Genomic DNA, 25,292 nt, shown 5'->3' on the forward strand with positions numbered 1-25,292 from the left:
GGAAATTATGGTCTTTGTATTTATGAAAAATGACCAATATTGCATGTGGCTTTTATTCCAGGATTGCAAAGATGGCTCAAAATTATAGGTCTGTTAGTAAATGAAATACATCATCTTATCAGGATTATGGTCTCAATAAAATTCAAGCCTTAGGAATGAAGGGATGCTTATTATTTCTTTTCTTCTTCTCTTTCCTCTCTTTGCTTCTCATTTGTCTCCTCTTCTATCTCTACCTCTATTAGTATTTTTATTCCCTTCAGTTATATAAAACCCATGAGCAGTTATCATGCTTAAGAGAAAAACACTGCAGACTTTCTGTAGTAAAGGCTACATTCTTTAGAATTTTAGAAACCTAAGCTGAAATTTCAGCTGAGCCATTTACCAGCAATGTGACCTCTAATTAGGTTCTTAACTGCACTAAGCTTCAATATTCTTACCTGTAAAATGAGACAATAAATTGTTTGTATTGAAGATTAATACTCAAAAGAAGTAGACAGCTTTTAGGATTTTTAATCTGGAGAAACTGGAAATGTATATAGCATTTGGCTACAGAATAATCACAAGAAAGGTAATATTTATAGATCCAAATAACAGTTGGCAGGAATGCTGTTATCTCTTAGGCAATGGTTATCACATAAATACCAGCTAAGCAGAAGCCACAGTTTCAGAATACAAGATGAGATCCTGACAAATAACAAGAACAGTTAAATGCTGAATTCCCTAGCACTGAGTTAGTATCATACAGAAAATTTCTACCCTGGATTGGTCCAGCTCTGTTTAGAGTTGTAGGGGAAATAAATGGATAAGCTACAGAAAATTTGGCAGGCCAGTTGTATAGCTTGATAGGCTTGTTATATACATCAGCTTATCAATAGTTAATTTAATAAAATGACTTTCAATTTCAATAGGATAAAACAGTGGGAAAGAAATTAGGTCTTAGGTGACTTTTTTCACCATTTCTTCATTCCACAATTCACTCATTCATCTATTATTAGTATATTACATATTAATTCTATACTATGCACTGAAGTAAGGAATATAAAGCCTATAAATCCATGTATGGGTTTCCCAGGTGGCTCAATAGTAAAGTATCTGCCTGCCAATGCAGGATATACAGGTTCGATCCTGGACTCACAAAGACCCACATCCCCCAGATCAACTAAGTCCCCATGAGCAATCAAGACCCTGTGCCACAACTATTGAGCCTGTGCTCTAGAGCCTAGGAGCAGCAACTGCTGATGCTTGCACACCCAGCGTTCTGCAACAAGAGAAGCCCAAACAATGAGAAATCCATGCACTGCAACTAGAGAGCAGCCCCCATTCACTGCAACTAGAGAAAAGCCCACACAGGAACAAAGATGTGGTACAGCCAAAATAAATAAGTAAATTAAATATATACATTTATATATTAAATAGGCACGTTGTTGTTACTCAGTTGCTAAGTCGTGTCTGACTCTTTGCGACTCCATGGACTGCAGCACGCTAGGCTTCCCTGTCCTTCACTATCTCCCTGAGTTTTCTCAGACTCATGTTCATTGAGTCAGTGATGTGATCCAACCATCTTATGTTGCCCCCTTTTCCTCTTGTCCTCAATTTTTGCCAGCATCAGGGTCTTTTCCAATGAGTTAGCTCTTCGCATCAGGTGGACAAAGTATTAAAACTTCAGTTTCGGTATCAGTCCTTCCAATGAATATTCAGGGTTGATTTCCTTTAAGATCTACTGGTTGGATCTCCTTGCAGTCCAAGGGACTCTCAAGAGCTTTCTCCAACATCACAGTTCAAAAGCATCAGTTCTTCTGTGCTCAGCCTTCTTTATGTTCCAAATCTCACATCCATATATGGCTACTGGAAAAAACCATAGTTTTGGCTGTATGGACATTTGTTGGCAAAGTGCTATCTCTGATTTTTTAATACACTGTCTAGGTTTGTCACAGCTATTCTTCCAAGGAGCAAGCCTCTTTTAATTTTGTGGCTGCAGTCAACTGTCTACATTGATTTTGGAGCCCGGGAAAATGAAATCTGACACTGTTTCCACTCTTTTTCCCATTTATTTGCTACAGGACCAGATGTCATGAGCTTCACTTTTTGAACATTGAGTTTTAAGCCAGCCTATTCAATCTCCTCTTTCACCTTTATCAAGAGGCTCTTTATTTCCTCTTCATTTTCTATCATTAAAGTGGTATCATCTGCATACCTGAGATTGTTGATACTTCTGCTGGAAATCTTGATTCCAGCTTGTGCTTCATCCAGCCCTGCATTTTAAATTATGTACTCTGCATATAAATTAAATAAGTAGGGTGACAATACGCAACCTTGACGTATTCCTTTCCCAATTTTGAACCAGTCCATTGTTCCATGTCCAGTTCTAACTGTTGCTTGTTGTCCTACATACAGGTTTCTCAGGATGCAGGTAATCTGGTCTGGTATTGCCATCTCTTTAAGAATATTTCACAGTTTGTCATGATCTACACTGTCAAAAGCTTTAGTGTAGTCAGTGAAATGAAATAAGTGTTTTGTTTGTTTGTTTGTTTTTTTAATTCCCTTGCTTTTTCTATGATCCAGTGTATGTTGGCAATTTGATATCTGGTTCTTCTGCCTTTTCTAAATCCTGTGCACATCTGGAAGTTTGTGGTTCACATGCTGAAGCCTAGCTTGAAGGATTTTGAGCATTACCTTCCTAGCATGTGAAATTATTGCAACTGTATGATAATTTGAACATTCTTTGGCATTGTCTTTCTTTGGGATTGGAAGGAAAACTGACCCCAACTGGAAAATTCCTCTTCAAAGGCCCCACTAACTTTAATACCAATTCTAATATAGAACTATAAAATTATAAATATGTATATTTACAGTATTCTAAAATAGATATAGATTTTCATAAATACACACACACACATATAAAACACAGCAGTGGCCACTGGAATGGGAAAGGTCAGTTTTCCCCATCTATTTGCTATGAAGTGATGAGACCAGATGCTATGATTTTAGTTTTCTGAATATTGAGTTTTAAACCAAATATTTCACTCTCCTCTTTCACTTTCATCAAAAGGCTCTTCAGTTAAGTTCAGTGGCTCAGTCATGTCTGACTCTTTGCGATCCCATGGACTGCAGCACGCCAGGCCTCCCTGTCCTTTACCAGCTCTGGGAATTTACTCAAACTCATGTCCATTGAGTCTATGATGCCATCCAACCATCTTATCCTCTGTTGTCCCCTTCTCTTCCCACCTTCAGTCTTTCCCAGCATCAAGGTCTTTTCAAATGATTCAGTTCTTCGCATCAGATTGGAGAGTCAGCTTCAGCATCAGTCCTTCCAATGAATATTCAGGACTGATTTCCTTTAGGATGGACTGGTTGGATTCCTTGCAGTCCAAGGGACTCTCAAGAGTCTTCTTCAACACCACAGTTCAAAAGCGTCAGTTTTTTGGTCCTCAGCTTTCTTTATAGTCCAGCTCTCACATCCATACATGACTACTGGGAAAACCATAGCTTTGACTAGATGGACTTTGTTGGTAAAGTAATGTCTCTGCTTTTGAATATGCTATCTAGGTTGGTCATAACTTTTCTTCCAAGGAGTAAGCGTCTTTCAATTTCATGGCTGCAATCACCATCTGCAGTGATTTTGGAGCCCCCCAAAATAAAATCTACCACTGTTTTCACTGTTTCCACATCTATTTGCCATGAAGTGAAGGGACCGGATGCCATGATCTTAGTTTTCTGAATGTTGAGCTTTAGGCCAACTTTTTCACTCCCCTCTTTCACTTTCATCAGGAGGCTCCTTAGTTCTTCACTTTCTGCCATTAAGGGTGGTGTCATCTGCATGTCTGAGGCTATTGATATTTCTCCTGGAAATCTTGATTCCAGCTTATGCTTCACCCAGCCCAGCATTTCTGATGATGTACTCTGCATAGAAGTTAAATAAGCAGGGTGACAATATACAGCCTTGATGTACTCCTTTTCCTATTTGGAACCAGTCTGTTGTTCCATGTTGCTATCCCTTACTGTGTATTCACATAATAGTCATTAAGAATTCAGAGAAAAAGAAGAGTAATGTGCATTCTAATTATTTATATAATTACTTAAATGATTATGAAGAAAAAGATCCCTATGTTAGAAATAAGACCCATATCTTACTCATGTGCCATTACTAACTGTGATATGAAGAATAATGCCTCTTTTCTTTCTCCAGTGATGTCTCTGGCAAAGGAGGATTAAGACTGAAGATGAAAGTAAGGTAGTTAATCACCTGACTTTAAAATTTTTAAAATCAGAGTCTCCAGTAAGAACTCAGTCCTGCCAACTGATTGCAGTCCAGAGACACCTAATTCCGAGTTCTGACTTTCAGAACTATATGAAACTGAATTAGAATTGCTTTAAGGAATCAAATTTGTGGTAGTTTGTTATAGGAATAAAATGAAACTAACACACTGAAGTGACACACTAACCAGCACAGTGAAGTAACACTGAAGTTAACACACTAACTACGTCTTTCTAAGATACTGCAATTAGATAGATACGAACTTATAGAAAATTTAGTATATATTTATAACAGCCTTACTATCTGTAAACTTTATTATTTCAATATAGATACAGGCTTCCCTGGTGGTTCCTATAGTAAAGAATCTACTTGCAATGCAGGAGACCCAGGTCCGATCCCTTGGTCAGGAAGATACTCTGGAGAAGGGAATGGCTATTCACACCAGTATTCTTGTCAGGAGAATTTCATGGATAGCAGAGCCTGGCAGGCTACAGTACGTGGGATTGCAAAGAGTCATATATGACAGAGAAACTAACATTTACTTACTTAGGCAGTGTCCATCCTATTTGATGAACATATCTACGTCTGCATGTAGAGATGCAGGCAATCAACAATAGTGGGTGATGTAAAAATTCTTCCTATTTCTTATAATTTGTATTTGATTAGCACCACTTGATTTTCTAGGAAGTGACAAATTTTGAATAAAATTAAGAACCAATTCTGTGGAAATTGGGCTCAAGAGGAATTATAACATTTTCTTAATTTTGCATCTTAAAATTTGCCCAACTTGCTACAGTATGAATATTTGTGTTTCCTGAAATTTATATGTTGAAATCTTAACATGCCAAGGTGATAAAATTAGGATGTGGGGCCTTTGGGAGGCGAGTAAGTCATGAACCATCAGGGATGGGATGAGTGCCCTTGTAAAAGAGGCCCCAGACAGCTCCCTTGCTATTTTTTTTACTATATGAGCCTGTAACAAAAAGACTAAAATAAGCTGTCTAGGAAGTGAGCCCTCACCAGACACTGAACGGTCCAGTGCTTTGATCTTGGACCTCCCAGCCTCTAGAACTATCATTTATATACTCCAAGTTTATGGTATTTTCTTAGAGCAGCCTGAACAGATAAAGACACAACTCTTGCTTGCTCCCTGTACCTTACTGTTTGCAGAAGGTCGTCTAAGTTCTATATACAGCATGTGAAGTCCTTTGCATCAGACTTCTTCCTTACCACATGGGCAACACACAACTGAACATTTATAATTTCGAGACCTTCGTGGTCTAGCTTGAGACCTTGCCTCTAACTTCTCCCATGGCTCATGATACTTCCTTTTCCTCAACCCCATCTTTGCACTTTTGAAATACTTCACACTTTTCTAGGCCATGTTCAAATACAACCAGCATGATGATATGCTATAGCTTTATACAGTTTGAATAAAATATTTCTGCCCCTGTACCTTTATATAAGATCTTACACATAGTAAGAACTTAATAAATGTTTGTTGATTGTTCTGAATGACTCACTACATTCAAGGAAAAAAGCAGAAATAGTGAGAAATGACAATAAGAAAACTATCATCACTAAGGCCCACAGAAAAGAACAAGATAGAGGAGAAGAGAAACAGCTAATGTTAGGAAGAAGACAGACCACTGTCGACTTTATCACAGCAGGGATTATTACCAGAAGTTTTGACCCATCTTTCTTTAACATGGTATAGCAACCAGCATGGCTCCATTTTCCAATTTGGCTCTATTGCCAAAGTTTCTATTGCCTGGCAAAGATACTTATGGGAGAAAAGTGAGCTTAATTCTTCTACCTTTAATTATGCTTTGACAATTCTGCTCAGCTTTTTAAAAATTTTCAGCGCAAATGCTACTGCCAAAGACTTTCTCATTAAGCAGAGCCTAATAACTTTAAATGAATTTTTATTCTTAATAAGAAAAACATGAATAAGATTCTAATAAAACAGGTTTAGTCAATATTATCAATATTTGTCACATCTCCTGAGATGAGTTTCTTACCAGATTTATTGCAGTAGATGAGATTATGTGAGAAAAAGGGCAAGTCCCAGTATAGACAAAAGCTGACAACTGATAGTATAATGCAAGAACTTAAAAGAAAACAGTATTTCCTTAGCTGAGAATCTGACTTTAGTAATTACTCAGAAAATTCAAATTACATGTATCTTCACAACTATTGCTATTTAGCTATTGATTAGACTCTAATATCTATCTAGCAATTGTTTACATTCCAATTTCTTGTGCTATGTATCAGTCACTATCCAAGATGGAAAAAGGTTAAGCATCTGCAAAACACACTGCATCTTTCTTGATCTCTTCTGGAATGCATTTTAAGCAAAACACATGACAAGATGCTCAGCATCACTAATTATTAGAGAAATGCAAATCAAAACTACAATAAGGCATCATCTCACACTGGTCAGAATAGCCATCAAAGAAACTGCAAACAGTAAATGCTGAAGAGGGTGTGGAGAAAGGGAACCCTTCTACACTGTTTGTGGGAATGTAAATTGGTCCAGCCACTGAGGGGAACAGTACAGAGATTTCTTAACAAACTAAAAATAGATCTAACATATTATCCAGCAATCCCATTCCTGGGCATATATCTGGGAAAAACAATTCAAGAGGATGTGTGCACCTCGTTTATTGCAGCACTATTTATAATAGCCAGAACAAGGAAGCAACCTAAATGTCCATCGACGGAGAAATGGATAAAGAAGATCTGGTACACACATACAATGGAATACTACTCAGCCATGAGAAGGGGTAAATTAACGTCATTTGCACCAACATGGATGGACCTAGAGATTGTCAAACACAGTGAAGCAAGTCAAAAACAGAAAGGCAAATATCATATATCTAGAAACGTGATTCAGAACTAATTTGCAATGCAGAAATACAGTCAAAGATTAGAAAACAAACTTAAGGTTAACAAGGGGGGAGTGGAGTTGGGATGAATTGGGACATTGGGATTGACATATATACACTAATGTGTATATATATATATATATATAAATAGATAATAAGAACCTACTGTACATAACACAGGGACCTCTACTCAACACTCTGTGCTGACTTAAATGAGAAGGAAATCTTAAAGAGTGGGTATATATATATATATAATTGATTCACTTTGCTGTACAGCAGAAAATAACACAACATTGTAAAACAACTATACTCCAATAAAAAATTAATTAATTAAAAAAATAAAACAAAAATAAATAGTGATGTTCATACATTTCTGTACACTATTAAGGGTATCTTTTATTTTGGACAAGAGTAACTCGAATTCTGATTTTTCATAATTACTAGCCAACATTTATGTTGTATCATTAATATGCCAGTTTTGCTCATCAGAGTTACTATAGATAAAATCTCTGTCAAATTATCTACATGCACTATGAAAAACGCACTGAATAAATGTTAAATTTGTGATACAAAAAAATCTCAGGACAGAATATTTGCATATTTTACCCAGAATATTTGCTTATTTTATTGTATTGCATTTGTCAGTACACCCATTTAATATGCCCATATAGTATAATTAAAACAAAGGATGCCAAATGTCTTAATAAAATACTGTAGGTCTAATATTCTTAACTTTACACAGTTAACCAAAGTAAATATAGTCATTTCTAAATTATTTAATGTATGGTAGCATTGGCCTTCCCATGGCACAAAGAATCCATCTGCCAATGCAAGAAATGCAAGAGATGCAGGTTCAATGCCTGGGTCAGGAAGATACCTTGGAGAAGGAAATGACAACCTACTCCAGTATTCTTGCCTGGCAAACTCCATGGAAAGAAGAGCCTGGCGGGTTACAGTCCATGGGGTTGCAAAGAGTCACACACGACTTAGCTACTGAGCACACACATAGGCATGGCAGAATTAACTGTACTTAATTCCCTGCACATTTTATTTTACCCTGATATGACTCAACTTCCACAATCCATTTGTTATTTAATAGATGATTCCAAAATGAAGAGATGAAAGCCATTGCCAGATAGACTAAGCTAATACTGAGGCCATCTTTGATATCATCTCATATTCATGGTCCATCACAGATAGCCATGCTAATAATGGATTACAATCTGAATCTTACCTTGATTACTAATTTCTTACTTTAAAAAATACATTGGAGTAATACTTTTCACTTACATATAAGCTCAAATAATGCAAGAGGTTATATTTTAAAACAAACAAACAAAAAAGAATAAGTGCATATGATCCACACGCATGCATGTGTGCACTCAGTTGTACCTGACTCTTGAGTTCCCATGGACTGTAGCCCGCCAGGCTCCTCTGTCCATGGAATTTTCCAGGCAAGAATACTGGAGTGGGTTGCCAGTTCCTTTTCTAGGGGATCTTCCCGACCCAGAGATCAAACCCTGTTTCTTATGTCTACTGCAACGGCAAGCAGAGTCTTTATCACTGTGGCACCTGTGAAGCCCTCCACAGTGTATATGAAATGGTAATGCAAAGATAAGAAATAAGCACTAGATGTATTATACATGAAACCAGTTGGTTAAATTATCACTAATAATGATATCATCTTAAATATAGTATCAATTCCAAGCCAGTTCCAGTATCTGGCATCTGTATTACATTTTAAAAGAGAGCTTATTAATATTGGTATGTAGAGCAATGGCTGCCACCTGTTACCTCAAACCAAGGTTTCTAGACACTTGGGACCAATGGGTATTGAGGAACAGAGTACACTATTGAGGCCAACTGTTTCCAAGTAAAATAGTCCTGGTATTTTGCTGACACCGCAAACAAATATTTCAGTGATGGCAATCCACTCTGAAATGGATCCCCAAACCAAGGTTGAGGTCATAATGACTTAATTTCTTAAAATTCTTTCCCCCCCCCCAAGAAAAGCATGAAGTTTTTTTTTTTTTCCCCAAAATTTGAAGGCTTTTATTGGCTTTAGGATTTTGCCAACAATAATTCAATATCCTCCTTTTGATGTACATAAAAGTCAAAAGTGTTTCACATTCTGTACCTGAATTCTTTCCTCCTATTCTGGAGAACTCAAAAACAATAGGAGAAATCTAAGGCAGTAACCTATGCAAAAATGAAGAAATTCAACTCACTTAAATTTAAATTTAAGAAAGAATGTGCAAGATGGGGTTGGGATAGGATGGAGTATGCTGTTATTTTTAGCTTGTATTAATATTGACAAGTTCTGTGTCTCACAAAGAGTCGGACAGGACTTAGTGACTGAATAACAAAAACAACAATAAAATAACATTTTTTCAAAATTTATCTTGGCAAAACTAGAAGGAAAAAGTTAACATAAAATAATACTATACATACTTAATATAGAAAGTATTGTTTGGTAGTTGTTATTTCCATTTGGGGCTTCTCAGGTGGTGCCAGTGGTAAAGTACCCACCTACCAATGCAGCAGACGTAAGAGAAGGGTTCAATCCCTGGGTCAGGAAGTTCCCTGGAGAAGTGAATGGCAACCCACTCCAGTATTTGTGTCTGGAAAATCCCATGGGCAGAGGAGCTTGGCAGGCTACAGCCCATAGGTTGCAAAGAGTCAGACATGACTGAAATAATTTAGCATTTCAATTTTACTCTCAGTGTTTATAATTAAGACTTTAAGTAAAATACTTTTCTAGCCATAATTCTTTAATATTCTTAACTACAAGATTTTAAGGACTGTAAGTTAATTCAAATATGATGACATTTAAGTGAACTTTTCAAATTTAATAGAAATTAAAATAGCATTGGACAATAAACTCAAATAAGTGCACTGATGAATATAGGGAAACATTTAAGGAAAATCTCTTATTTCCTTCCTATTTCATTCTCTCAAATCAAAACTCCCTCACAAATGATTCAGAATTTAATAGCATTGGTAACTAGATTCATAAAGGAATATCACATATTTATATGGTACATTAATTGCTCCAAAGCTTTGTCATTTCCCCAACAAGGGGTGAAATTTATTCTTCTTTCCCTTGAGTCAGGGAAAGATTTAATATAGCAGTCTTCAGTCTGTCTGTTATGGACTGAATTGTGTCCCCTGAAAATTTTCAGGCTGGAGTTTCAACTCCCAGTACATCAGAATGTAACCATATTTGGAGATGAGATCTTCAAAGGGACACCCTGCTGGGGGCAGTGAAGGGTAGGGGGTTCTAACCCCAGATGACCTATGTCTTTATGAGAGGAGGAAGAGACACCTGGGATGTGCATACACAGAGAAGACTCCGTTAATCTCTACATAAGATGCCTACTATTTGCAACATCAGAAAGATAGCAAAAGAGGTAAAAATAGGAAAATGTAGATAATCTTAGAAAAAGGAATAATCTATCATACTGTTCTTTGTTTTGATATCACACATACAATCTATTAACAAATTCTGATGACCCAGATTCAAAACGTGTCTAAAATCTCACCAGTGCTTATCCACTTAACATTTAACCACTTATCTCTCACCTCTAATAGCATTGCTTTTCTTCTTCTACCCTGTCCTTTTGATGCCTACATCTACATGGAAATCAGAGTAATAGTTTTAAAATAAAGTCTGATTAAGTCATTCTTTTTTCCCAGAACACTTCAGTTGTTTCCTACCTCATACAAAGTAGGATTCCAAGTCCTTACCACAGCCTATAAGGACTTTCATGCTCTGGTTTCTCTCTGATTTGATGTGTATTACCTGTACAGTCATTCAGTCTGTTCCAGACATACTGACACTCTTGCTAATCCTAAAAGGTCAAATGTTCTCTTGCTTCATGACTTTTGCACTTGTCTTCAAGTCTCTTTCCATAGAGAGATGATAGCTTTCTCGTTTTTCTCATTTAAATCTCTGCTAAAATATCCCCTGATCAGAGTAACATTCTTTGACCATGATTTTTGAAAGAGACACACATTTTTTTCTTTTTATTTTTATATTGAAGAATAATTGGTTTACAGAATTTTGTTTTCTGTCAAACCTCAACATGAATCAGCCATAGTTATACATATGTCCCCTGCCTTTTGAAACTCACTCCATCTTCCTCCCCACCCCACCCCTCTAAGTTGATACAGAGCCCCTGTTTGAGTTTCCTGAGCCATACAGCAAATTCCCGTTGGCTATCTATTTTAAATATGGTAATGTAAGTTTCCATGTAACTCTTTCCATACATCTCACCCTCTCCTCCCCTCACCCCATGTCCATAAGTTGATTCTCTATTCTGTTTCTCCATTGCCACCCTATAAATAAATTCTTCAGTACCATTTTTCTGCAGCCATGAAATTAAAAGACGCTTACTCCTTGGAAGGAAAGTTATGACCAACCGAGATACATATTCAAAAGCAGAGACATTACTTTGCCAACTAAGGTCCATCTAGTCAAGGCTATGGTTTTTCCAGTGGTCATGTATGGATGTGAGAGTTGGACTGTGAAGAAAGCTGTGCGCTGAAGAATTGGTGCTTTTGAACTGTGGTGTTGGAGAAGACTCTTGAGAGTCCCTTGGACTGCAAGGAGATCCAACCAGTCCATTCTAAAGGAGATCAGCCCTGGTGTTCCTTTGGAAGGAATGATGCTGAAGCTGAAACTCCAGGACTTTGGCCACCTCATGCGAACAGTTGACTCATTGGAAAAGTCTGATGCTGGGAGGGACTAGGGGCAGGAGGAGAAAGGGACGACCGAGGATGAGATGGCTGGATGGCATCACTGACTCAGTGGACGTGAGTTTGAGTGAACTCCGGGAGTTGGTGATGGACAGGGAGGCCTGGAGTGCTGCAGTTCATGGGGTCGCAAAGAGTCAGACACTACTGAGTGACTGAACTGACTGACTGACTGACCATTTTTCTAGATTCCATATATGTGCATTAGAATACGATATTTAACTTTCTCTTTCTGACTCATTTTACTCAGTATAATAGGTTCTAGGTTCATCCACCTCATAAGAACTGACTCAAATGTGTTCCTTTTTAAAATGGCTGAGTGATATTCCATTATGTATATGTACAACACTCCTTTATCCATTCATTTGTCAATGGACATCTAGGTTGCTTCCAGTTCTAGCTATTGTAAATAGTGCTGCAATGAACAATGGGGTACATGTGTTTTTTCAATTTTGGTTTTCCTAGGGTATATGCCTAGGAGTGGAATTGCTGGGTCATAAGGTGGTTTTATTCTTAGTCTTTTAAGGAATCTCAATACCGTCTTCCATAGTGGCTATATCAGTTTACATTCCCACCAACCGTATAAGAGCATTCCCTTTTCTTCACGCCTTTTCCAGGATTTACTTTTTGTAGACTTTTGATGATGGCCAGTCTCACTGGTGTGAGATGCTGTGTGATTTTAGATTTGATTTGCATTTCTGTAATAATGAGAAATGTTGAGCATCTTTTCAAGTTTTTTAGCCATCTGTATGTCTTCTTTGAAGAAATATATGTTTTGGTCTTTTTCCACTTTTTCATTGGGTTGTTTGTTTTTCTGGTATTGAGTTGTATGAGATACTTGTATATTTTGGAAATTAGTCCTTTGTTGGTTGTTTCATTTGCTATTATTTTCTCCCATTCTGAGGGTTGTCTTTTCACCTTGTTTATAGTTTCCTTTGCCATGCAAAAGCTTTTAAGTTTAATCAGGTCCCACTTGTTTACTTTTGTTTTTATTTCTGTTACTCTAGGAGGTGGGTCACGGAGGATCTTGCTTTGATTTATGTCATCGAGTGTTCTGCCTATATTTTCCTCTTAGAGTTTTCTAGTTTCCGGTCTTACATTTAGGTATTTAAAGCATTTTGAGTTTATCTTTGTGTATGGTGTTAGGAAATAGTCAAATTTCATTCTTTTACATGTAGCTGTCTACTTTTCCCAACACCATTTATTGAAGAGGTTGTCTTTGCTCCATTGTATATTCCTTTGTCAAAAATAAGGTACCATAGGTACACGGGTTTATTTATGGGCTTTCTATCTTTTTCCATTGGTCTATATTTCTGTTTTTGTGCCACAACCATACTATCTTGATGACTGTAGCTTTGTAGTATAATCTGAAGTCAGGAAACTCGATTCCTCCAGCTCCATTCTTCTTTCTCAAGTCTGCTTTGGCTATTCGGGGGTTTTTGTGTTTCTATATGAACCGTGAAATTTTTTATTCTAGTTCTGTGAAAAATGCCATTGGTACTTTGATAGGGATTGCACTGAATTTATAGATTGCATTTGGTAGTCTAGTCATTTTCACAATGTTGATTCTTCCTACCCAGGAACATGGAATATCTCTGTCTCCATCTGTTTAAGTTTTCTTTGATTTCTTCCATCAGTGTCTTATAATTATCTGTGTACAGTTCTTTTGTCTCTTTAGGTAAGTTTACTCCTAGGTATTTACTTCTTTTTGTTGCAGTGGTGAATGGGATTAATTCCTTAATTTCTCTTTCTGATTTTTCATTGTTAGGATATAGAAATGCAAGTGATTTCTGTGTATTGATTTTGTATCCTGCAACTTTGCTAAATTCACTGATTAGCTCTAATAATTTCTGATACTATCTTTAAGGTTTTCTGTGTATAGTATCATGTCATCTGCAAACAGTGAGAGCTTTAGTTCTTCCTTTCTGACCTGGAGTCCTTTTATTTCTTTTTCTTCTCTGATTGCTATAGCTAGACTTCCAGAACTATGTTGAATAATAGTAGTGAAAGTGGACACTCTTGTCTTCTTCCTAATCTTAGGGGGAATGCTTTCAGCTTTTCACCATTGAGAATAATGTTTCCTGTAGGCTTATAAATATGGCCTTTATTATGTTGAGGTAGGTTCCTTCTATGTCCATTTTTTTAAAGAGTTTTAATCATAAATGGGTGCTGAATTTTGTTAAAGGCTTTTTCTGCATCTATTGAGGTTATCATATGGATATCTTTCCATTTGTTATTACGGTATATCACACTGATTGATTTGTGAATATTGAAGAATCCCTGTAATCCTGGAAGAAATCCAACTTGATGATGGTGTACAAGCTTTTTGATGTATTGGTGAATTCTGTTTGCTAAAATTTTGTTGGTCTTTTTTTCATCTATGTTCATCAGTGATATTGGCCTGTAGTTTTCTTTTTTTGTGTTCTCTTTGGTTTTGGTATCAGCGTGATGTTGGCCTCATAGAATGAGTTTAGAAGTGTTCCTTCCTCTGCAATTTTTTGAAAGAGTTTTAGAAGGATGGGCATTAGCTCTTCTCTAAACGTTTGACAGAATTCTCCTGTGAAGCCATCTGGTCCTGGGCTTTTGTTTGGGGGGAGATTTTGATCACAGTTTCAATTTCGGTGCTTGTAACTAGTGCCTCCAGGGCTGGAACAGCAGCTCCATGGCACTGTGCAGTGGCTGCACAGTGCTAGAACAATATTGAGGAGACACCCCATGCCCAAGGGCAAAGAGGAAGCCCTAGAAAGATGGTAGGAGGGGGGAAATCACCTTTAGAATCAAACCCCATACCTGCCAGAGACACTCAGAGGGCTCAAAATATCTTGTGTTCACCAGGACCCAGAGACCCCACGGAGACTGAGACAGAACAGTATTTGAGTGTCTTCTGAGGAGGTACAGGTCAGCAGTGGATTCTTCAGGGGAAGGGGCTCTGTGTGCAGGAGACCTGGGTATGGCATAAGCCCTCTTGGAGGAGGTCACCATTAAACCCACCATACAGCCCCCAGAACTCACACAGGACTGGGAAACAGACTCTTAGAGGCACAAACAGAAGCTTGTGCACACCAGGACCCAGGAAAAAGGAGCACTGACCCCACAAGGGACTGGCCTAGAATTTCCCGTGAATTTCCAGGAGTCTCCGGTGGAGGTGTGGGTTGGCAGTAGCCTGCTGCAGGATTGGGGCACTGAGTACAGTAGTACCTGCATAGGACCTTTTGAAGGATGCACCATTATCTTCACTACCTCCACCATACTTTGGCCCAGGTCAAATAACAGGGAGGGAACACAGCCCAACCCATAGACAGAAAATTAGATTAAAGATTTAATGAGCATGGCAACACCCATCAGAACAAGACCCAGTTTCCCTCTCAGTCAGTCTCTCCCAGCAGAAAGCTTCCATAAGCCTCTAATCCATCTTGATCAAAGGGCAGACAGACTGAAAACCACAATCACAGAAAACTATCCAATCTGATCACATGGACCATAGCTTTGTCTAACTCAATGAAACGATGAGCCGTGACATATACGGCCATCCAAAACAAACGGGTCATGGTGAACATTTCTGACAAAACATTGTACACTGGAGAAGGGAATGGCAAACCACTTCAGTATTTTTCCTTGAAAACGCCATGAACAGTTCAGTTCAGTTGTCACTCAGTCGTGTTCGACTCTTTGTGACCCCATGAACCACAGCACGCCAGGCCTCCCAGTCCATCACCAACTCCCAGAGTCCAACCAAACCCATGTCCATAGAGTCAGTGATGCAATCCAACCATCTAATTCTCTGTTGTCCCCTTTTTCTCTCCTGCCCTCAATCTTTCCCAGCATCAGGGTCTTTTCAAATGAATCAGCTCTTCACATCAGGTGGCCAAAGTATTTTACAGCTATAGAAACTGTGTCTCAGAATTTTAGATCCCTTTTCCAAGGTCACACACTAGTAAGTGGTGGAGCCAGGACTGGAACCCAGGGTGACAATAAGTGGTGGAGCCAGGACTGGAACCCAGGGTGACAATATACAGCCTTGATGTACTCCTTTTCCTATTTGGAACCAGTCTGCTCTAATTGTTGTTTACTGACCATACAGATTTCTCAACAGGCATGTCAGGTGGCCTGATATTCCCATCTCTTGAAGAATTTTCCACAGTTGTCATCTACACAGTCAAAGGCTTTGGCCCAGTCAATAAAGCAGAAGTAAATATTTTTTTGGAACTCTCTTGCTTTTTTTCATGATCCAATGAATGTTGGCATTTTGTTCTCTGGTTCCTCTGCCTTTTCTAAATCAAGCTTGAAAATCAGGACGTTCACGGTTCATGTACTGTTGAAATCTGGCTTGGAGACTTTTGAGCATCACTTTCCTAGTGTGTGAGATGAGTGCAATTGTGCAGCAGTTTGAGCGGTCTTTGCCATTGCCTTTCTTTGGGATTGGAATGAAAACTGACCTTTTCCAGTCCTGTGGCCACTGCTGAGTTTTCCCAATTTGCTGGCATATTGAGTGCAGCACTTTCACAGCTTTATCTTTTAGGATTTGAAATAGCTCAACTTTAATTACATTACCTCTACTAGCTTTGTCCATAGTGATACTTCCTAAGGCCCACTTGACTTCTCATTCAGGAATGTCTGGCTCTAGGTTGGTCATCACACTATCGTGATTATCTGGGTCATGAAGATTTTTTTGTACAGTTCTTCTGTGTATTCTTGCAACCTCTTTTTAGCATCTTCTGCTTCTGTTAGGTCCATAGCATTTCTGCCCTTTATTGTGCCCATTTTTACATGAAATATTCCCTTGCTATCTCTAATTTTCTTGAAGAGATCTCTAGACTTTCCCATTCTATTGTTTTCCTCTAATTTTTTGCATTGATCACTGAGGAAGGCTTTCTTATCTCTCCTTACTATTCTTTGGAACTCTGCATTTAAATGGGTATATCTTTTCTTTTCTCTTTTGCCTTTAGCTTTTCTTCTTTTCTCAGCTATTTGTAAGGCCTCCTCAGACAACCACTTTGCCCTTTTGCATTTCTTTTTCTTGGGTGTGCTCTTGATCACTGCCTCCTGTACAATGTCACGAACATCTCTCCATAGTTCTTCAAGCACACTGTCTATCAGATCTAATTGCTTGAATCTGTTTGTCACTTCCACTGTATAATTGTAAGGCATTTGATTCAGGTTGTACCTGCATCTTCCAGTGGTTTTTCCTACTTTCTTCAATTTAAGTCTGAATTTGGCAATAAGGAGTTCATGAACTGAGCCATAGTCAGCTCCTGGTTGTTTTTGCTGACTGTATAGAACTTCTCCATCTTTAGCTGCAAAGAATATAATCAATCTGATTTTGTATTGACCATCTGGTGATATCCATGTGTAGAGTCTTCTCTTGTGTTTTTGGAAGAGGATGTTTGCTTTGACCAGTGCATTCTCTTGGTAAAATTCTGTTAGACTTTGCCCTGCTTCATTCTGTACTCCAAGGCCAAATGTGCTTGTTAATCCAGGTATCTCTTTACTTCCTACATTTGCATTCCAGTCCCCTATGATGAAAAGGATATCTTTTCTGGGTGTTAGTTCAAGCAGGCCTTGTAGGTCTTCACAGAACTGTTCAACTTCAGCTTCTTCAGCATTACTGGTCGAGGCATAGACTTGGATTACTGTGATATTGAATGGTTTGCCTTGGAAACAAACAGAGGTCATTTTGTTGTTTTTGAGATTGCATCCAAGTACTGCATTTCTGACTCTTTTTTTGACTATGATGGCTACTCCATTTCTTCTAAGGGATTTTTGCCCACAATAATAGATATAATGATCATCTGAGTTAAATTCACCCATTCCAGTCCATTTTAGTTCGCTGATTCCTAGAATGTCGACATTCACTCTTGCCATCTCCTGTTTGACCACTTCCAATTTGCCTTGATTCATGGACCTAACATTCCAGGTTCCTGTGGAATATTGCTCTTTACAGCATCGGACTTTACTTCCATCACCAGTCACACCCACAACTGGGTGTTGCTTCTGCTTTGGCTCCCTGTCTTCATCCTCTCTGGAGTTATTTCTCCACTGATCTCCAGTAGCATACTGGGTACCTACCTACTTGGGGAGTTTACCTTTCAGTGTCCTATCTTTTTACCTTTTCATACTGTTCATGAAATTGTGCTGTTTGTGCATATTTATTCTTTAATTCTTCTAGGTCTTTGTTAATTGATTCTTGCATTTTCTCTATTTTGTTTTCAAGGTTTTTGACCATCTTTACTAACATTATTCTGAATTCTTTCAGGTATCTTGCCTATTTCTTCTTCACTTATTTGGACTTCTGTGTTTCTAGTTTGTTCCTTCATTTGTGTAGTATTTCTCTGCCTTTTCATTATTTTGTTTTTAAATTTATTGTGTTTGAGGTCTCATATTCTCAGCCTTCATGGTTGAATTCTTTCTTCTTTTTGTTTTCTGCTCTCCTAAGTTTGGTCCAGTGGTTTGTGTAAGCTTCCTATGGAGTGAGATTTGTGCTGAGTTTTTGTTTGTTTTTCCCTCTGATGAGCAAGGCTGAGTGAGGTGCTAATCCTGTTTGCTGATGACTGAGTTTGTATTTTTGTTTTATTTGTTGTTTAGATGAGGCAAACAACATGTAAAACCTCAGTTCCATTAGACATGTAAAACCTCAGTTCCATTCATTCCATTCCTGTCAGCTACCAGGAACGATGGTTAGAATTTAAGGAGGCTGGTTCCACTGTTCATTCTAGGCACTGGATACCCAACCACTTTACATATGCCAGGAATGCAGTGTCACAGAGAAGCAGCAGTCAATGGGTCAAGAAAGCAATGGTTTATTCCTGTTTTCAGACTTTGAAACTAGTGCATGGAGGATATTCTTGGCATACTTTTGAAACAACATCTAATGAGAAGGTGAGTTGAATGTGTTCCTTTCCTGTTGACTATAGGATAAGGATGAGAGGATAAGGGAAGATAATAATACCTGTTTCTAATTTATCTAATCAAAGAAAAGATGTTTTCTGGAATAAAAGGCATTATAATGTAGATATCAGGCCTTATTGAAGAAGAAATAAATTTAAAAATATGTGATGGAGCTCCCTTGTGATCCAGTGCTTCAGAGTCTACCTGTCAAAGGAGGGGGTGCAGGTTTGATCCTGGTCCAAGAAGATTCCACATGCCACTGGGTAGCAGAGTCCATGCATCACAACCACGGAGCCCACACTCTAGAGACTGGGAGCTGTAACTCGTAGGCCCATGTGTTACAGCTACTGAAGCTCACAGGCCCTAGAGCCTGTGTTCTAAAACAAGAGAAGCCACTGTACTGAGAAGGCCATATACTGCAATGAGAGAAAGTCTGCACGCAGCAATGAAGACCTGCTGCTGCTAATGCTGCTAAGTCACGTCAGTTGTGTCCGACTCTGTGGAACCCCATAGACGGCAGCCCATCAGGCTCCCTCATCCCTGGGATTCTCCAAGCAAGAACACTGGAGTGGGTTGCCATTTCCTTCTCCAATGCATGAAAGTGAAAAGTCAAAGTGAAGTTGCTCAGTTGTGTCCGACTCTTAGAGACCCCATGGACTGCAGCCTACCAGGCTCCTCCATCCATGGGGTTTTCCAGGCAAGAGTACTGGAGTGGGGTGCCATTGCCTTCCCCAAATAAAGGCCTAGCACAGCCATAACTAAATAAACAAATAAGTAAAATCTGTGAGAACAACAACAACAAAAATGTGATGAAAGTGACTGGCAAGAAGAACCTGCCTGGCCCATGCTCAAGTGTACTATTAATGGAGGGGTCACCAGGTGGCACAGTGATAAGGAAACTGCTTGCCAATGCAGGAGATACAAAAGATGTGGTTCAGTCCCTGGGTTGGGAAGATCCCTTGAAGTAGGAAATGGCAACTCACTCTGGTATGCGTGCCTGAAGAATCTCACAGACAGAGGAGCCTGGTAGGCTACAATCCACAGAGTTGCAGAGTTGGACATGACTGAAGCAACTTAGCACACATGCAGCTTTAAGAAGATTAGTTTCAGGAATGGATTGAGGCTGTTAATAACTGTGTATATACAAGTAAGTCAACAGTGTCATCCTATTAAAGAATAGCAATATTTGGTGACCCCAAGGCATTTTGGGTGTGGTATCTCTGACTGAGGCCAACATAGGAAGAGAGGAGGCAGATCAGAGAAATCAGGGAGAATGGCAGAGGAAACAGGCAGGACAGGATGGAATGGGTACATCACAGTTAACAACGTCAGTTTGGCTATTCTGTACAAAAACATAAAACTTTTAATGAACAGATAAGCAGTCTACTCCATTTTTCCTCATACCAAGTACCACTTAATTATCTTGCACTATTATGATTCTATTATTGTTATTTGATAAAATATTATCCCCACCCATGTGAAATTAATTATCCCTTGGCCTTTCCACAACAATATAGTGGCATGTGTCACAGCACATACGTATGTTTTAACACTATTAAAAATGAGGTTACACATTTGTCCTTTGTTTCCAAATGTATGTCTGTAAGAGTAGTCTGCACAGTTATAAAAACCTAGACTCTGGAAACTGAGAAATCTATGAGTTATTACTTGTGGTATATATGGAAGCTTGTGAATTATATATACATCTTTTTCTATAAAGGGATTCACTCAAATTCTTTCATAGCCAGATGTGAATAGGGAATGTTGACTGTGGTGAACTGGTATCCATGTGCCTTGTCCACCTGGAGAAACCCTACTTATCTTTGATCAATCAGTTCTATCTGGGGGAAGAAAAAAAAAAAAAAAGGCACAGAGTGCCCAGATATTGCAAGTGATTAAGAGAAGATAGATGAATGTTTGCAAAAACTTTCCTAATTTCTGAAAGACTGAGCCAAACAAAACACCATAGCAATGGTAAGGGGAAGACAGTCATAAGTAAGTATATAAGAGCTTCTATTATTTTTCAGAGAAGATCTGTTTTTGTTTGAAAATTAAATTGAAGTATATACTCTAACAGTAATAAGTGCTGAAAAATACAGTTTTATTATGGGAAAGAAGCATCTGATCCCAAACAAAATTTAATTGTCATTTTTGATTGCTGTATCTCCAAAGGAGATAATTTACCTCTCTTGGCTCCTTGGGAAAGTCACCAGGATGCTACCAGTTTTCTACTACCTTTAATCTAGTAGATCTTATTGTGGTACCTTCCTATTGATAGCCAACTTCTCATCTGACATTCAACTCAATAACACAGGTAGAGATATTAATGGGAAGGCAATTATTTGGGATTTGTAAAATATGTAACATATCATTTGTCATTATATCAAATGGTAGGGTTAAAAAAAATTTAATCTGAATGTCATTCTAAAGATAGTATTCAAAGGAAAGCATTTACCCTGATAAACACTTGAGCTCAAACAGGATATCTTCCTCCAACTGTTGTATGAGTGCTTCCAAAATAGACCAAGAAAAGAGATGGAATGCTTTCTTTTATTAACGTAATTACTCTACACATGGACATCACCAGATGGTCAATACAGAAATCAGATTGATTATATTCTTTGCAGCGAAAGATGGAGAAGCTCCCTACAGTCAACAAAAACAAGACCAGGAGCTGACTGTGGCTCAGGTCATGAACTCCTTATTACTAAATTCAGACTTACATTGAAGAAAGTAGGGAAAACCGCTAGACCATTCAGGTATGACCTAAATCAAATCTCTTATGATTATATAGTGGAAGTGACAAATAGATTTAAGACACTATATCTGATAGATAGAGTGTCTGATGAACTATGGAGGGAGGTTCGTGACACTGTACAGGAGACAGGGATCAAGACCATCCCCATGGAAAAGAAATGCCAAAAAGCAAAATGGCTGTCTGGGGAGGCCTTACAAATAGCTGAGAAAAGAAGAGAAGCGAAGGGCAGAGGTAAAAAGGAAAGATATAAGCATCTGAATGCAGAGTTCCAAAGAATAGCAAGAAGAGATAAGAAAGCCGTCTTCAGCGATCAATGCAAAGAAACAGAGGAAAACAACAGAATGGGAAAGACTAGAGATCTCTGCAAGAAAATTAGAGATACCAAGGGAACACTTCATGCAAAGATGGGCTCAATAAAGGACAGAAATGGTATGAACCTAACAGAAGCAGAAGATATTAAGAAGAGGTGGCAAGAATACACAGAAGAAGTGTACAAAAAAGATGTCATGACCCAGATAATCACGATGGTGTGATCATTCACCTAGAGCAAGACATCCTGGAATGTGAAGTCAAGTGGGCCTTAGAAAGCATCACTACGAACAAAGCTAGTGGAGGTGATGGAATTCCAGTTGAGCTCTTTCAAATCCTGAAAGATGATGCTGTGAAAGTGCTGCACTCAATATGCCAGCAAATTGGGAAAAGTCAGCAGTGGCCACAGGACTGGACAAGGTCAGTTTTCATTCCAGTCCCAAAGAAAAGCAATGCCAAAGAATGCTCAGACTCCTGGACAATTGCACTCATCTCCTATGCTAGTAAAGTAATGCTCAAAATTCTCCAAGCCAGGCTTCAACAATATGTCCACCATGAAATTCCAGATGTTGAAGCTGGTTTTAGAAAAGGCAGAGGAACCAGAGATCAAATTGCCAACATCCACTGGATCATCGAAAAAGCAAGAGAGTTCCAGAAAAACATCTATTTCTGCTTTATTGACTATGCCAAAGCCTTTGACTGTGTGGATCACAATAGACTGTGGAAAATTCTGAGCGAGATGGGAATACCAGAGCACCTGACCTGCCTCTTGAGAAACCTATATGTAGGTCAGGAAGCAACAGTTAGAACTGGACATGGAACAACAGACTGGTTCCAAATAGGAAAAGGAGTACATCAAGGCTGTATAGTGTCACCCTGCTTATTTAACTTATATGCAGAGTACATCATGTGAATATGCCAGGCTGGAAGAAGCACAACCTGGAATCAAGATTGCCGGGAGAAATATCAGTAACCTCAGATATGCAGATGACACCACCCTTATGGCAGAAAGTGAGGAGGAACTAAAAAGCCTCTTGATGAAAGTGAAAGAGGAGAGTGAAAAGGCTGGCTTAAAGCTCAACATTCAGAAAATGAAGATCATGGCATCTGGTCCCATCACGTCATGGGAAATAGATGGGGAAACAGTGGAAACAGTGAATGACTTTATTTTTGGGGGCTCCAAAATCACTGCAGATGGTCACTGCAGCCATGAAATTAAAAGACGCTTACTCCTTGGAAGGAAAGTTATGACCTACCTAGATAGCATATTGAAAAGCAGAGACGTTACTTTGCCAACAAAGATCCATCTAGTCAAGGCTATGGTTTTTCCTGTGGTCATGTATGGATGTGAGAGTTGGACTGTGAAGAAAGCTGAGCACCGAAGAATTGATGCTTTTGAACTGTGATGTTGGAGAAGACTCTTGAGAGTCCCTTGGACTGCAAGGAGATCCAACCAGTCCATTCTGAAGGAGATCAGCCCTGGGATTTCTTTGGAAGGAATGATGCTGAAGCTGAAACTCCAGTACTTTGGCCACCTCATGCAAAGAGTTGACTCATTGGAAAAGACTCTGATGCTGGGAGGGATTGGGGGGCAGGAGGAGAAGGAGACGACCGAGGATGAGATGGCTGGATGGCATCACCGACTCAATGGACATGAGTTTGGGTGAACTCTAGGAGTTGGTGATGGACAGGGAGGCCTGGCGTGCTGCGATTCATGGGGTCGCAGAGAGTCGGACACAACTGAGGACTGAACTGAACTTCTTAGGAGATAAACTGGGACTTCTCTGGTGGCTCAGATGTTAGAGAATCTGCCTGCAATACCAGAAATGCAGGAGACCTGCCTTGGAACCCTGGGTCAGCAAGATCCCTGGAGAAAAGGTATAATTTAAGTCTCTCAACCAGCCACCAAGGGTTTCAGAAGCCTTTCTGGTCTAACACCAAGGCAGATGGTTATGGAGTTGGGTGATAAAAATCACTGTCTTAGAAAACTAAAAGATTAAAGATGATTAGTATCATTTTATTCTTGGGAATATAACAATCTTTTTTTTTTTTTTTAGTTACCATGTTGATCAAATATCAAAAGTTTAAAGTTTTCAACACAAATTAAATACAATAGCAGAATTGTTTGGGGTACAGTTGTTAGAAAAGTTCAATGTCGTGTGTTTTTAGTTTTCAACAAATTTCGTTTGCCATTAAAACATACTATGCTACTTAAGTATAACCAAAATAATTTCTGTATATTTTGTGTTTAAATAAGGATACATAAGAATTCTATTATTCATTTATATGACAACAATTTATAAGATAAAAATTTTAAAAAGCAAGTACAGGAGTTTTATAATTTGAAACATTAATTTTGAATATTTTTAAAATACTAGTGCAGTGTTTTTCAGTCTGATAAAATTCTTTTAAAAATATAAATAATATTCCTTTCACAGAGGAAGTGAATTAAGTGGTACTGTAATTATATTGGTTACCAAAAGCCAGTATTATATATCACAAGCACTTTGAAACTTTAATTGCATATAAAACCACTTATACACATTAACATGAAGAAAATTTTGATCTCTTAGAACCAGTCAGTGAAACTAACTAAAATAATTATATTTATATTAGCTTTATGTCAGCAAATTTTGGAATATAGCTGACCTTTCCTTTTACTTCTATTAAAAATAGATTAATTTTTAAGGAGGGCAGTCATTATCAATATATTAAAAAGAGAAAATGGTTTCTAGTGACACTTTGAGAATTCAATTAAAAACTTGCTAAAAATACAATTCTTCTATAAATTTTGTCCCGTAACCATAAGACAAAATATTAAGGAATAATAAACTTTGAAACAGTAGTAGTATTTTCTGCTTTTGTTGTAAAATGATAAAATAATTCTCAATAAGTGATACAATCAGAACATGATTCATTATCTAACAATTCTCTGATGTAAAATGAGCTTTTAACAATTATATTATCTACCATCAAACAACAAAGCATTTATAATTAGAAAACCAAAGACTTATAATGGAATTTTTAACCTATTAATTTCACTTTGACAAAACAGCAGATATTGAGTACTATAGTTGGAAATCCATGTCAGTCACTGTATGAGGTGTGAGAAATATTAAGTCAAATAAGATTTTGTCTTCATATGAAAAACAATGAGAAGTTAGTGATAAAATACAAATCATTATAATAAATTGTCAAAAGTATGTTGACTCATCTTTAAACCAAACTAAAACAACTGCACCTAAGTAATAGTATCATCCCAACTTTTCAAGTTTTTTTGTTTTTAATTTCCCATGATCTTAAGGAGTGCCTTTATTTACAATAATCCTAAAGAAATCCAAACATCTATAGTACACATCTAAAATAGCTGATTTACAAGTTTTGGCTTACAGAGAAACAATCTTAAATAGCAAAACAAGAAGATGACTTTATATTTTTAATG

General features: G+C 38.1%; 1 protein-coding gene across 2 annotated transcripts in view; it reads right to left on the bottom strand.

Moving 5' to 3' along the window:
* The window catches only part of CCSER1 (coiled-coil serine rich protein 1), a 975,365-nt gene that overhangs the window by 334,599 nt on the left and 615,474 nt on the right, over positions 1-25,292 (bottom strand). The window lies entirely within an intron of this gene.

Source organism: Oryx dammah, unplaced genomic scaffold (genome assembly GCF_014754425.2).
Source record: "Oryx dammah isolate SB20612 unplaced genomic scaffold, SCBI_Odam_1.1 HiC_scaffold_3, whole genome shotgun sequence".
Classification (NCBI taxonomy): Eukaryota; Metazoa; Chordata; class Mammalia; order Artiodactyla; family Bovidae; genus Oryx; species Oryx dammah.